This window comes from Gossypium hirsutum, chromosome A09, assembly GCF_007990345.1.
Source record: "Gossypium hirsutum isolate 1008001.06 chromosome A09, Gossypium_hirsutum_v2.1, whole genome shotgun sequence".
Taxonomy (NCBI): Eukaryota; Viridiplantae; Streptophyta; class Magnoliopsida; order Malvales; family Malvaceae; genus Gossypium; species Gossypium hirsutum.
The window spans coordinates 74,438,164-74,447,958 of NC_053432.1; the positions used below are offsets into that span (position 1 = coordinate 74,438,164).

At 31.4% G+C, this 9,795-nt stretch overlaps 1 pseudogene; it reads right to left on the bottom strand.

Annotated features, from left to right (window-relative positions):
* Nucleotides 1-71: 71 nt before the first annotated feature.
* LOC121206189 (serine/threonine protein phosphatase 2A 57 kDa regulatory subunit B' beta isoform-like) lies at nt 72-7,616 on the bottom strand (annotated as a pseudogene).
* Nucleotides 7,617-9,795: the final 2,179 nt, after the last annotated feature.

The following is a 9,795-nucleotide window of genomic DNA, read 5'->3' on the forward strand; positions in this document are numbered from 1 at the left end:
CAGCCACATGAGTGTCAATAATTTGATCCTAATTTTATCTCAAAGAATGAAATTTCATGTAATACTATGAATACCAATTAAAAGTCTGATACTTTTTTTGTAGGAATAACAAAGAGTGACAAGGAAAAAAAATACAAGTCGTTCCTCACAGATGGTTCTTAATCTTCAGCATGAACTAACAAACTCCATGCATTTTAAATGTCTTCATTGATCAGATTGACAACAAAAATAAAATAGAAATGAAGTTAGGGGGCAAAAGAAAAAGAATACCACCAAAATGGAGAAGGGAACTGCAGCAGAGCCACTATCCCAAAACGAATTACTTCATTAATCGGTTACACTGTTACCATATTGTTTCCTCTCTCCGCTGCCACATCTGCCAGTTTTTCCATGTCATTTCTCTTTGCTCTTCCACCTCTTGGGTTCTGGCTTCTTTCTCTGCAAACTCTTTCTGACACTTATCAAACAAATTAGCATCCATTTCCATGAACATCTTCCGCACATTCATGGTCAACCCATGAACTGCCTGATTCCAATGACTGCGGATATTCCTCTCCAACGCCTCAAATATGATTGGTAATATTACCTGCCGATTCAGGGCAAATAAGTTCACAGTGTGTTCATTATTCCACAAGAAAAGGGCTCTTTCTGCAACCTGCAATACAATAGGGTCTTAGCAAGAATCCTGGAGAAACTTCTATCTTACTACTAAGATCAAAAGCAAGTTATAAAGAAACCAAAAACAATTGTAAGAACCGTCTCCCTCCACCAATTCTAAACTGTAAGCAGTGCAGTAGAAAACTTACTAATAAAGTAAACACCTAACGACTTAGCTCAACAAGACCAGTTTAGAACCATCCAATGATACAGATACAGTACATTGTATCTTATCCTCCTTTAAAAAAGCTGGTCCATCATGGGTGAAATTTAGCTCAACAAGCCCAGTTAGGAACCATCCAACCATATGGAATTTGAGGTAAAATGCCATCTAGACTGAACACTATGTTTGGTAGGAAGGATGACGCAGGAGAGGGAAGGGAAATAGACAAGGAAAGAAAAAAATGGAGATGAAGGAAAGTTATCTTTTCTATCAGTCTTCGGAATCAGGGACAGAAAATAAAAGGAAAGAAAGAGGCAAGGGGCAAAATTTCAAATAAAATTGTTGATTTAAATTTGTATTTTCCTCCCACATTTGGAAGGATGGGATTTGGAGAGAAAGAAAGGTATATGTCTACCCATTTCCCTTCTCTTTCTTTACCCTCCTACAAAACAAAGAAAAGGATGGAAGAACGTATATTTTCCTTTCTTTTCCCCTCCAACCAAACACAATGTAAAGGAAAATTGAACATGTAAAAAGATATGGGACAATAAATCAATAAAGGAGCACAAGACTGAAGATTTATAATACACGGAGTCATGATGAAATGCAAAGCAATCTATGGAACTAAGCAATTACTATGCTATCTGGAAACCAACATATATACTTAAAATGAAAATTTGTTGAGAAGAAATTGAATTCCAATTTTAGTGAAATTATATCATTATGAACAGCTATCCAAGAAATCTAAAGAATGCACCTAAAATGAAAGAACAGAAATAACTTCCTAAGCAACCACAAGTTGAAGTTTGGATCATTGGATATCCATTCATACGCTCTAAAATAACAATACAAACAAAGATGGCAACTATAGAAAATCAATGATGCAAGACATTACACAAAGCAGCAATTGATGCTTGCCTGAATCTCAGCCATACCCAGGATAGAGTAGCTCACTCCAACAAGCACAGATAAACTACACCATGGGAGAAAGCTGAGACTAGTAGGTTAGTGAATAGGGCAATGAGCTACTATACAGACCTTTTTGCGACTTTTCTGCTTGATGCAGAAAGATTGAAGGTGGAGTTGGAGTTTGCTATGATGGAAAGTAGCCACTTTCCTAATAATTTAATAAGTTAGAAAGTGATTCTAAAGGTTAAGTTAAATTTTATTTATTTTACTTGGGAGTTACTTTCCCATGATTATGGTAACGTGATCCTCATAATAAAAACCTTATTTTATATTAGTTTAAGATATCAGTCTATTAATTAATGTAAAAAATAAAAAAGCTAGTGCCTCCTTCTTCCTTTCTACTACTTGATTCTCTCTACTATTTTGACGTAATCGTCGTCAGTAAATTTTTCTTTCCCTGATTTTATTTTTTATATACATATTTAATCATCTATATATTATATCATTTACATATTATATTTATTTTTTATTGTTTTTTCTCTTTTCTTTTCGGTATATTAATTGAAAATTCAATTTTATTACAGTATTATGAATTTTTACGAGCAAAAGAAAAAAAAAATTAAAGTTTAGGCTCAACTCTAAGACTTATTTGATCATAACATATTTTCATGATTTACTTTTGAATTATGGTTTGTTGTATGTGATTGAGAATTCTACTGGAATGATTTTCAAGAATGAGTAAATGATTGACAGCCCATTTAGAAGTAAAATAGATAAGACAAATGATCAATCAAATTTCAGAACAGTTATGTATTATATTCAAGTAAATTATGTTTTTTTTCAATATTCAAAGTAAATTAGGTTAAATTAGGGTTGTGCAAAAATAATATAAAAATTATCAATTAAATTTTAATATTAAATATTTAATCCGAATATTTGTTAAGAATAAATTTTATGATAAAATTAAATATATAAACATTTTATTTTATTTAATAAGGGTAAATCGTAAATTATCATTACATTTCTAAGAAAGTACTTAATAAACCAAACTTAATTATATAACATTCCTGAGATTTTAATCAATAGCTTCCCATGTATACCAAACATTGTAAAGTAACTTTCTTAGCAATCACAACCATAACAACCACATTCTATTAGAATGATAATATGGGAAAGCACCAAATGCTATCAAAGTGAAACAAACACAAATATAATGCTAAAAACTAGAAAACACTTGGCACAACTTCCCAAAAACAAATCAGAAATGAGAAAAGAGGTGTATGCGACACATTGCAGCAGTTTCCTAAAGAGCCAAATGCTATTCTTCATGAATCAGTATCAGTTCAACACTCAGAATCACAAGAAATTATGAAGTACCATAAATTTATAAATGATAAACATCATAAGCTAACAACAACTGGCAGCATTGCGTCAAAATTAATTATTATCATACGGTTTAATTTCACATCTTAGTAACAATTCAACATTCCAGAATTCTGAATAGCATTGGTTCCTAAAGGTGATTTACTACTCAAGCAATTAAAATTTGCAGAGTCATAGTGACATTTTCAAAAGACAAAAGCCCTTGAAAGTTATCTGAAAAGTAATCATATGATTTATTCTAAGTTCTTAACATCCTAGCAACAGTTCAACATTCCTCAATTAACAATATTATTGGTTCCCAGAGGTGATTGATTACTCATACTACTGGAATTTGCATACTCTCAGTCAAATATTCAAAAGAAAGAAGGCCTTAAAAGTTACCTGGAAATGTAAGCTATTGAGGCAACGTGCAATCTGTCTGAAAAGCTGAACCATACATCGTTGGAACTCAGCAGACTGTGTTGCTTCAAGTACTTCCTCAAGTTCCCGGAGGAAGAGAACTTCCTTCTGACAATTAGTCAAAGGCCAATACTTCAACAACCCTTTAATAACCGTATCAGCTAGCTTATAATCCTTCTCAACAAACTGTATAATACAATAAGACAACTGCTGATGATACATGGCAATAGGTTTCGGCTTATGCAAAGGAATCAACGCTCTCACAAGGAACAACTTATGTTCCTCTTTCATAGGCAATGCGAACCCATTTATGATGCTCCCCAGAATCTCCAGAAGCTCCCCGATCCCACTATGCCTCTCTGTTTCATATATAAACCTATAGAAGATATTATTTGTCGCATTCCTAATGAATGATCGATGCACCATGAATTTACCATAAATCGTATGAAGAATCGTTTTCAAAAACTCCCTTTCCCCGGGATCCTCCAAATCAAACAAATCAAGCAACTTCAAAATGAAGGAATGATCAATGTATTTCTTTGCAACTTTAGTATCGATATCCGAGGACACAACATATCTCAAGAGAAGCTCGTATACAATCTGTAAATGTGGACACGTAGGATCCAAATAGGGTTCCTCTTCTTCAGGATCCGAGGCACCTTGCCCTGTATTTTCATGAGACGCCGGAGGTAGGGACGGAAAAATGTTGATTCCAACCATTTTAATCATCTCTTCCTGGAAAATCTCTGTGATTTTGCCAGACCCAGATTGAATTTAATCGAGCAGTTCCAGCAACGTTTGCCGCTTGATTTCTTTTTCTCGGGCCAATTTTATAATGGCATTATCGAAATCAGTGTTTTCGTAATTACAAATCCGATTTAAAGAGAAATTTATTTTAATATTTTTGTATTAATATTGATATGATAGGAAAATCGTATGAAAATATCAATAGAAAAATTTTACCCATTTAGTAGCTAGTTAGAAAAAGAAATTATTGAAGAAATTTGGTAAAAACAAGATATCGAGACTTCGATCTTGTAAAACTAATTCAAAATTATTTTTATAAATATTTATGAATTTTTAGTATTATAGTATTAAAATTTCGTTAGAAAATTTTTACGTTTAGGTAGTTAATTAAGTAAAAAGAACTAAATTGAAAAGAGTGTAAAAGTTACTAAAAGGATTAAATAGCTCAATTGTTAAATGAGGAGGGACATAAATTGAAAATAAGCCCAAAAGGAGATATTTTGGGCGGCATAAGCTGAGAAACATCAGGAGAATTGATGAAATAAGGGAAAAATTAGAAAATAACAAAATTTACTAAAATAAAAATGGGACCAAATTGGAATATGTAGAATTATCTTCATATTTCTTCATTATCATCAGCCAAAAATGTCCTAAGGGTTTATTAAAGCTGGTATTTCATGATTTTTGCACCAAGTGAGTTAATCCTTGCCTTTTTCTTATAATTTTTGTGTTTTTAAGACTTTTACAACTAGGTCCTACTATTAAATTCATTAATTTTTATTTCATGGATGAAATTGAAAGTCACCATGGTTGAGTGCTGTAAGTTTATAATGAAATAGAATGAAATTTAAGCTTTAATTTGTTTATGAGATGATTTTATTAGATAATTTCAATAGAAATTGATTTTTAGGACCTAATTGTGAAAATGTTTGTAATTAAAGTCTAGTGCTGAAATTCTAATTCCCAAAGGTTATAAAGTAATTTAAAGTGATATAACTTAGTTTTAATTGAGAAAAGTCAACTCAATTGAGAGGCTAATTGAGTAGGGACGAAATTATCATTTATTAAAAACTTAGGGGAAAAATGGTAATAAACATTTTGCACTAAAATAGTTCTTACTTTGAAAAATCACCATAAATTGTGAAAATCGAATTAGAAGATGAACAAAATATGGCATTAAAGCTTATTGAGTCTAGTTTCTCATAGAAGAAACGGTATAAGCAATGAAATTATAAATCATGATATATAATAAATTTTGTGAGACAAGGTCAGAATGAATTCGGGTTCCCCTGTTCTGAATTTGGAAAATCATAAAAAAATGGAGAAAAATAATTAGGGGTTAAATTTTACATGTTTAAATTATTAATGAGCCTATTTTCAATAGAAACAAACGGAAACATATTAATGAGTCTATTTTCAATAGAAACAAATGGAAACAAACGGAAACATCATCCAAATTTTGTACTAAGAGATAATTAATTTTTAACAAAGAAAGGTCGAAGCTGTTAGATAGCAGAACAGGGGTAAGTTTGAAGATTTTACTGTACTTATTGGTTGAACCAAAAATTCTGAAAATTTTATGGTAGAAATTTATTTGATCTAGTTTTAGAAACATCAAGCGGTTTTTAATTTGGAATTCTTTAGCTTGAGATATAAATAATTTATTAACTACGACTCAAGTAGACAGCTTTGAATGAACTATAAATAATAGTGGGGTTATAGGGAATGTTACATATGAACATGAAATGTATTAAATTGATGATTAAATTTACATACGAAGCTAGATCGAGGAAAAGAAAAAGTTCTGGATTAGTAGATTTTTGTATACGAACAAGTATCGAGGTAAGTTTGTGTAACTTGAATTATATTCTTAAATGCTTGAAATGTATGTTATTGATGTGAATATGATTTGAATGTTCATTGTATGAAAATTGATGAAACATTGATATATTTGATAAAAAGGGGAAGAAATCTCGGTTGAATGAAAGGAAAATTCGATGGATCTCTGAAAATGAATTGATGGTAAAAAGGATCTAGCTCGGATGAGTGATCCTATCCTAATATAGCCCTCCCGAAGAATATGTGTAAAATGGATTTAACCTGGACGGGTAATCTGAATTAGGGTCTGAATTTAGCCTGGACTAGTAATACAGATCAAGCTCATTAGAGTAATTATCGTTGTAGGGGATTTAGCTTGGACTGGTAATCTCGACAATACTCTATGAGTTTATATTACAGAGGATTTAGCCTGGACTGGTAATCCCGCAGTAAGAATGAGGTTCGCGAGAGTGTGCTCTCTGAAATAGAAATGTGCGTACATGAAAATGAATTGACGGACCCAGAATTGTACACTAAAAGTGTACTTTTGAAAATCCATCGAAATTTCGAGAAATTCAACAAGATAAATATGGAAAAATAACAAGGGAATGGAAATCATGGTATTGATGAGCTCATCAATCATGGTATATATTATTGATACATGGAAATTATTAGACTAACTTGAATGTTGAGTTTGTGCATGTTAGGGTAATAATGCATTAAATGGATATATGAATGCTTATTACATTGTATTGAAAATATTAGGTAAGTATAATTCTTGTTACATGAGCTTACTAAGCACAAAGTGCTTACCCTATTTCATTTTCCCCTGTTTTGTAGTGTAAAGAGCTCGGAGTCGGATTCGGTCGGAGACACATCACACTATCAACCTCAAGATTTTGGTAAAAGAAACTTTATTTTGAAAATCAATGGCATGTATAAGCTAATAAAGTAAATTTTAATGTGAAATGAATGTAAGGTCAGCCATTGGTATGGCTAAAAAATCTTGATTTTGGTATGTGATGAGGTTATCTTATAAATATACATGAATCTATCTTGAAAATATGTTGAATTGGATTGGTTGATGTGGATTGGTATCAGTTTAAAATTGCAGGGAAGGTTAGATATCTATAAAGGGGTTATATTGAGTTAAAAAATTTAATTCGTAAACTCCGATAATGCCTCATACCCTATTCCGGCAATGGATACGGGTAGGGGGTGTTATAGATTTCAAGACATCAGTGAAATCAAATAGAAAGCAACAAATCTGTAATTTTCACATGAATAGGTTTTGTCTATCCGAAACAGGGGTGTCTCGTAATAACGGCAAATGTTCGACAGCACTAATCGGTGGTGGGACCATAGGGCAGCTGGAATTTGTGCTTGGTGGTGCCTCCTGCCCAGGCCGAGAAGCGTGGTTGACGACTATATTAGGGTTTAAATTCGACGCGGTATTGCCGGAACGTGGTGGACAGGAACTAGCATCCGTTGAGTCTGATTTAGAATGCTTCCGAATTCCTTTGATAAATTTCTTGAACATTCTGACCCAAAAAATTTTTTTTTAAAAAAATTAAAACCTAACAAGGATTAGGTTGACTACTCGAGCTAGGGATTAGGAACTCGACAGCAATGATTTTGAGGTTTCAATGGATTGGAATGCATGGAATAATTGCCCCTACGAAACAAATTCAAAAAATAAATATGAATATGGAATAAGGTGCAAAATTTAGATTAGAGAAAGGGAACGGGATTTCCAAAAAGATTTTTTTGAATTTTTTTTCCGAAAATGATTGGATTCTTATCACCATTAATTGATCGAAAATTCGAAATCGACCGTCAAAAAAAGTAGATAGCCAAAATGTTGGCAGCTACTCTAACGATGGTGGATTTTCGACGATCAATTGGACCGACCAATCTAATGGAGAAAAGATAAAAATAGAAAGAGAGAGAGAAAGAGAATAGAGTGATGAGGAAACTTTTTAAATAAAAGGAATGATTGCAATAAACATCTTTATAAGCCGTATCTTTAAATAAATTTAATTAAATTTGTAGATTATTTTAAAAAAAATGTAGTTTTTTTTTTAATTTTGAACATTTTTTTGACGTCGTTTATTATGTACGTGGAGGAATCCCCAAAACCTAGACCCACGACGAACAATCTACGTGGAAAATTAAAATTTCTACTTTTTTACTACAAATAATAAAAATTCTTCTGTTTTTTTTGGATAATCCGAAATTTAAGCATATGCAAGAATTTTGGATCCTATTAAATAGTTTATGTTTTTTTTCTTCTTCAATAAAATTTATGAATAAAAAGATAAATTAAAAAATAAAATGGTATTGCTTAGATCCCTAATTTGTCCAAATTTTCAAGTGCAATAATTTTTTTTTGACTCTTTTGATTAGATTTGGTTAATTTGGGAAATTAAAATAAGTGTAAATGGTTTCAATAAAATGGATTTAGGCGAAGTTGAGGTCATCGTTGTAATCACGAATCAAGCAATTATTGTGAATAATTTGAGAGTTTAATGAAGCCATTATCGTAATAATTATGAACACATAAATTAGCATAAAATTTCCAACAATTATTGAAGAAAAGAGAGAGGTTGATGGGGTCAATCCTGTCCCCTTGACTAGATTGAATTGGTTAAGTAAACGGGATTGGCTAAAAAAACACCCCCAACATATTAAAAAAACACCCTAATTCTCCTTTTCTGTGTAATTGATTACAACATTTTTCATTTTATTGGATGAGTGTCTTTCCCAATAAGTCTTTTTATTAATACAATAATTAGAGTCAAGATCTTAAATTAATGTGGTCCAAAAAATTAATTAGTACATTTTCCAAATATCTTCATTTTCAACATCTTAAATTAATTAGTGCAATCAATTTAGTCCAAAAAATTAGAGTCAACATCTTAAAAAACGGGAAAAAATAATTTTGTTGTAATACAATAAATAGGCAGAGTTATATATATATGTTTATTTTGATGAACATTAACAACACCCTAACGTAAACTCATATTATTATTAACAAAATTAAGTAAGTCCTTCTCACTACTCTCTATTATTTGTAATTTTATTTTTTATAAATTTGTTCTAAACTGTTTTTTATAAAAACCTATTTTTCTAATTTTTTTCTTTTTTTATTTATTAATTTTTGTATAAATTAAATTTTGTTTTAAATTTTTTATAGATTTATAGTGTTCAACAAAATATGTCGAATTTTTGCGGAAGTAACTTAAATGAAGGCAATGAGATCTCTATGGCAACATCACCATTTTTTACCGATCAGATATAATATTTATCATGATGCTAATTTTTTTTTATCTTCATAACATTTAATATTTGTTAACAAAATTATTTAAATTTTAGGTGTTCGAGTCTTATGAAGAGCTGATGCAATGGGTGCAAAACACGACATTCTCTCTTGGTTATATCATCGTCACGAGAAGATCAAAAGCAAAGGAAAATGGTGTGGTGTCTTACGTCACACTTATTTGTGACCGTGGCGGTGAATTCAAATTTAAAGAATCAAGTAAAAAGTTTGGCACCCAAAAGACCAACTGTAAATTCCGATTGGTTGGTTCGTTTTTAAAACAATATGATGGGTGGACGTTAAGGGTGATATGTGATCAACATAACCATCCACCTGCACAACATATAGAGGGACATGCTTATGCAAGTCGGTTGAAAGAAAACGAAAAAAAATTGTTGGT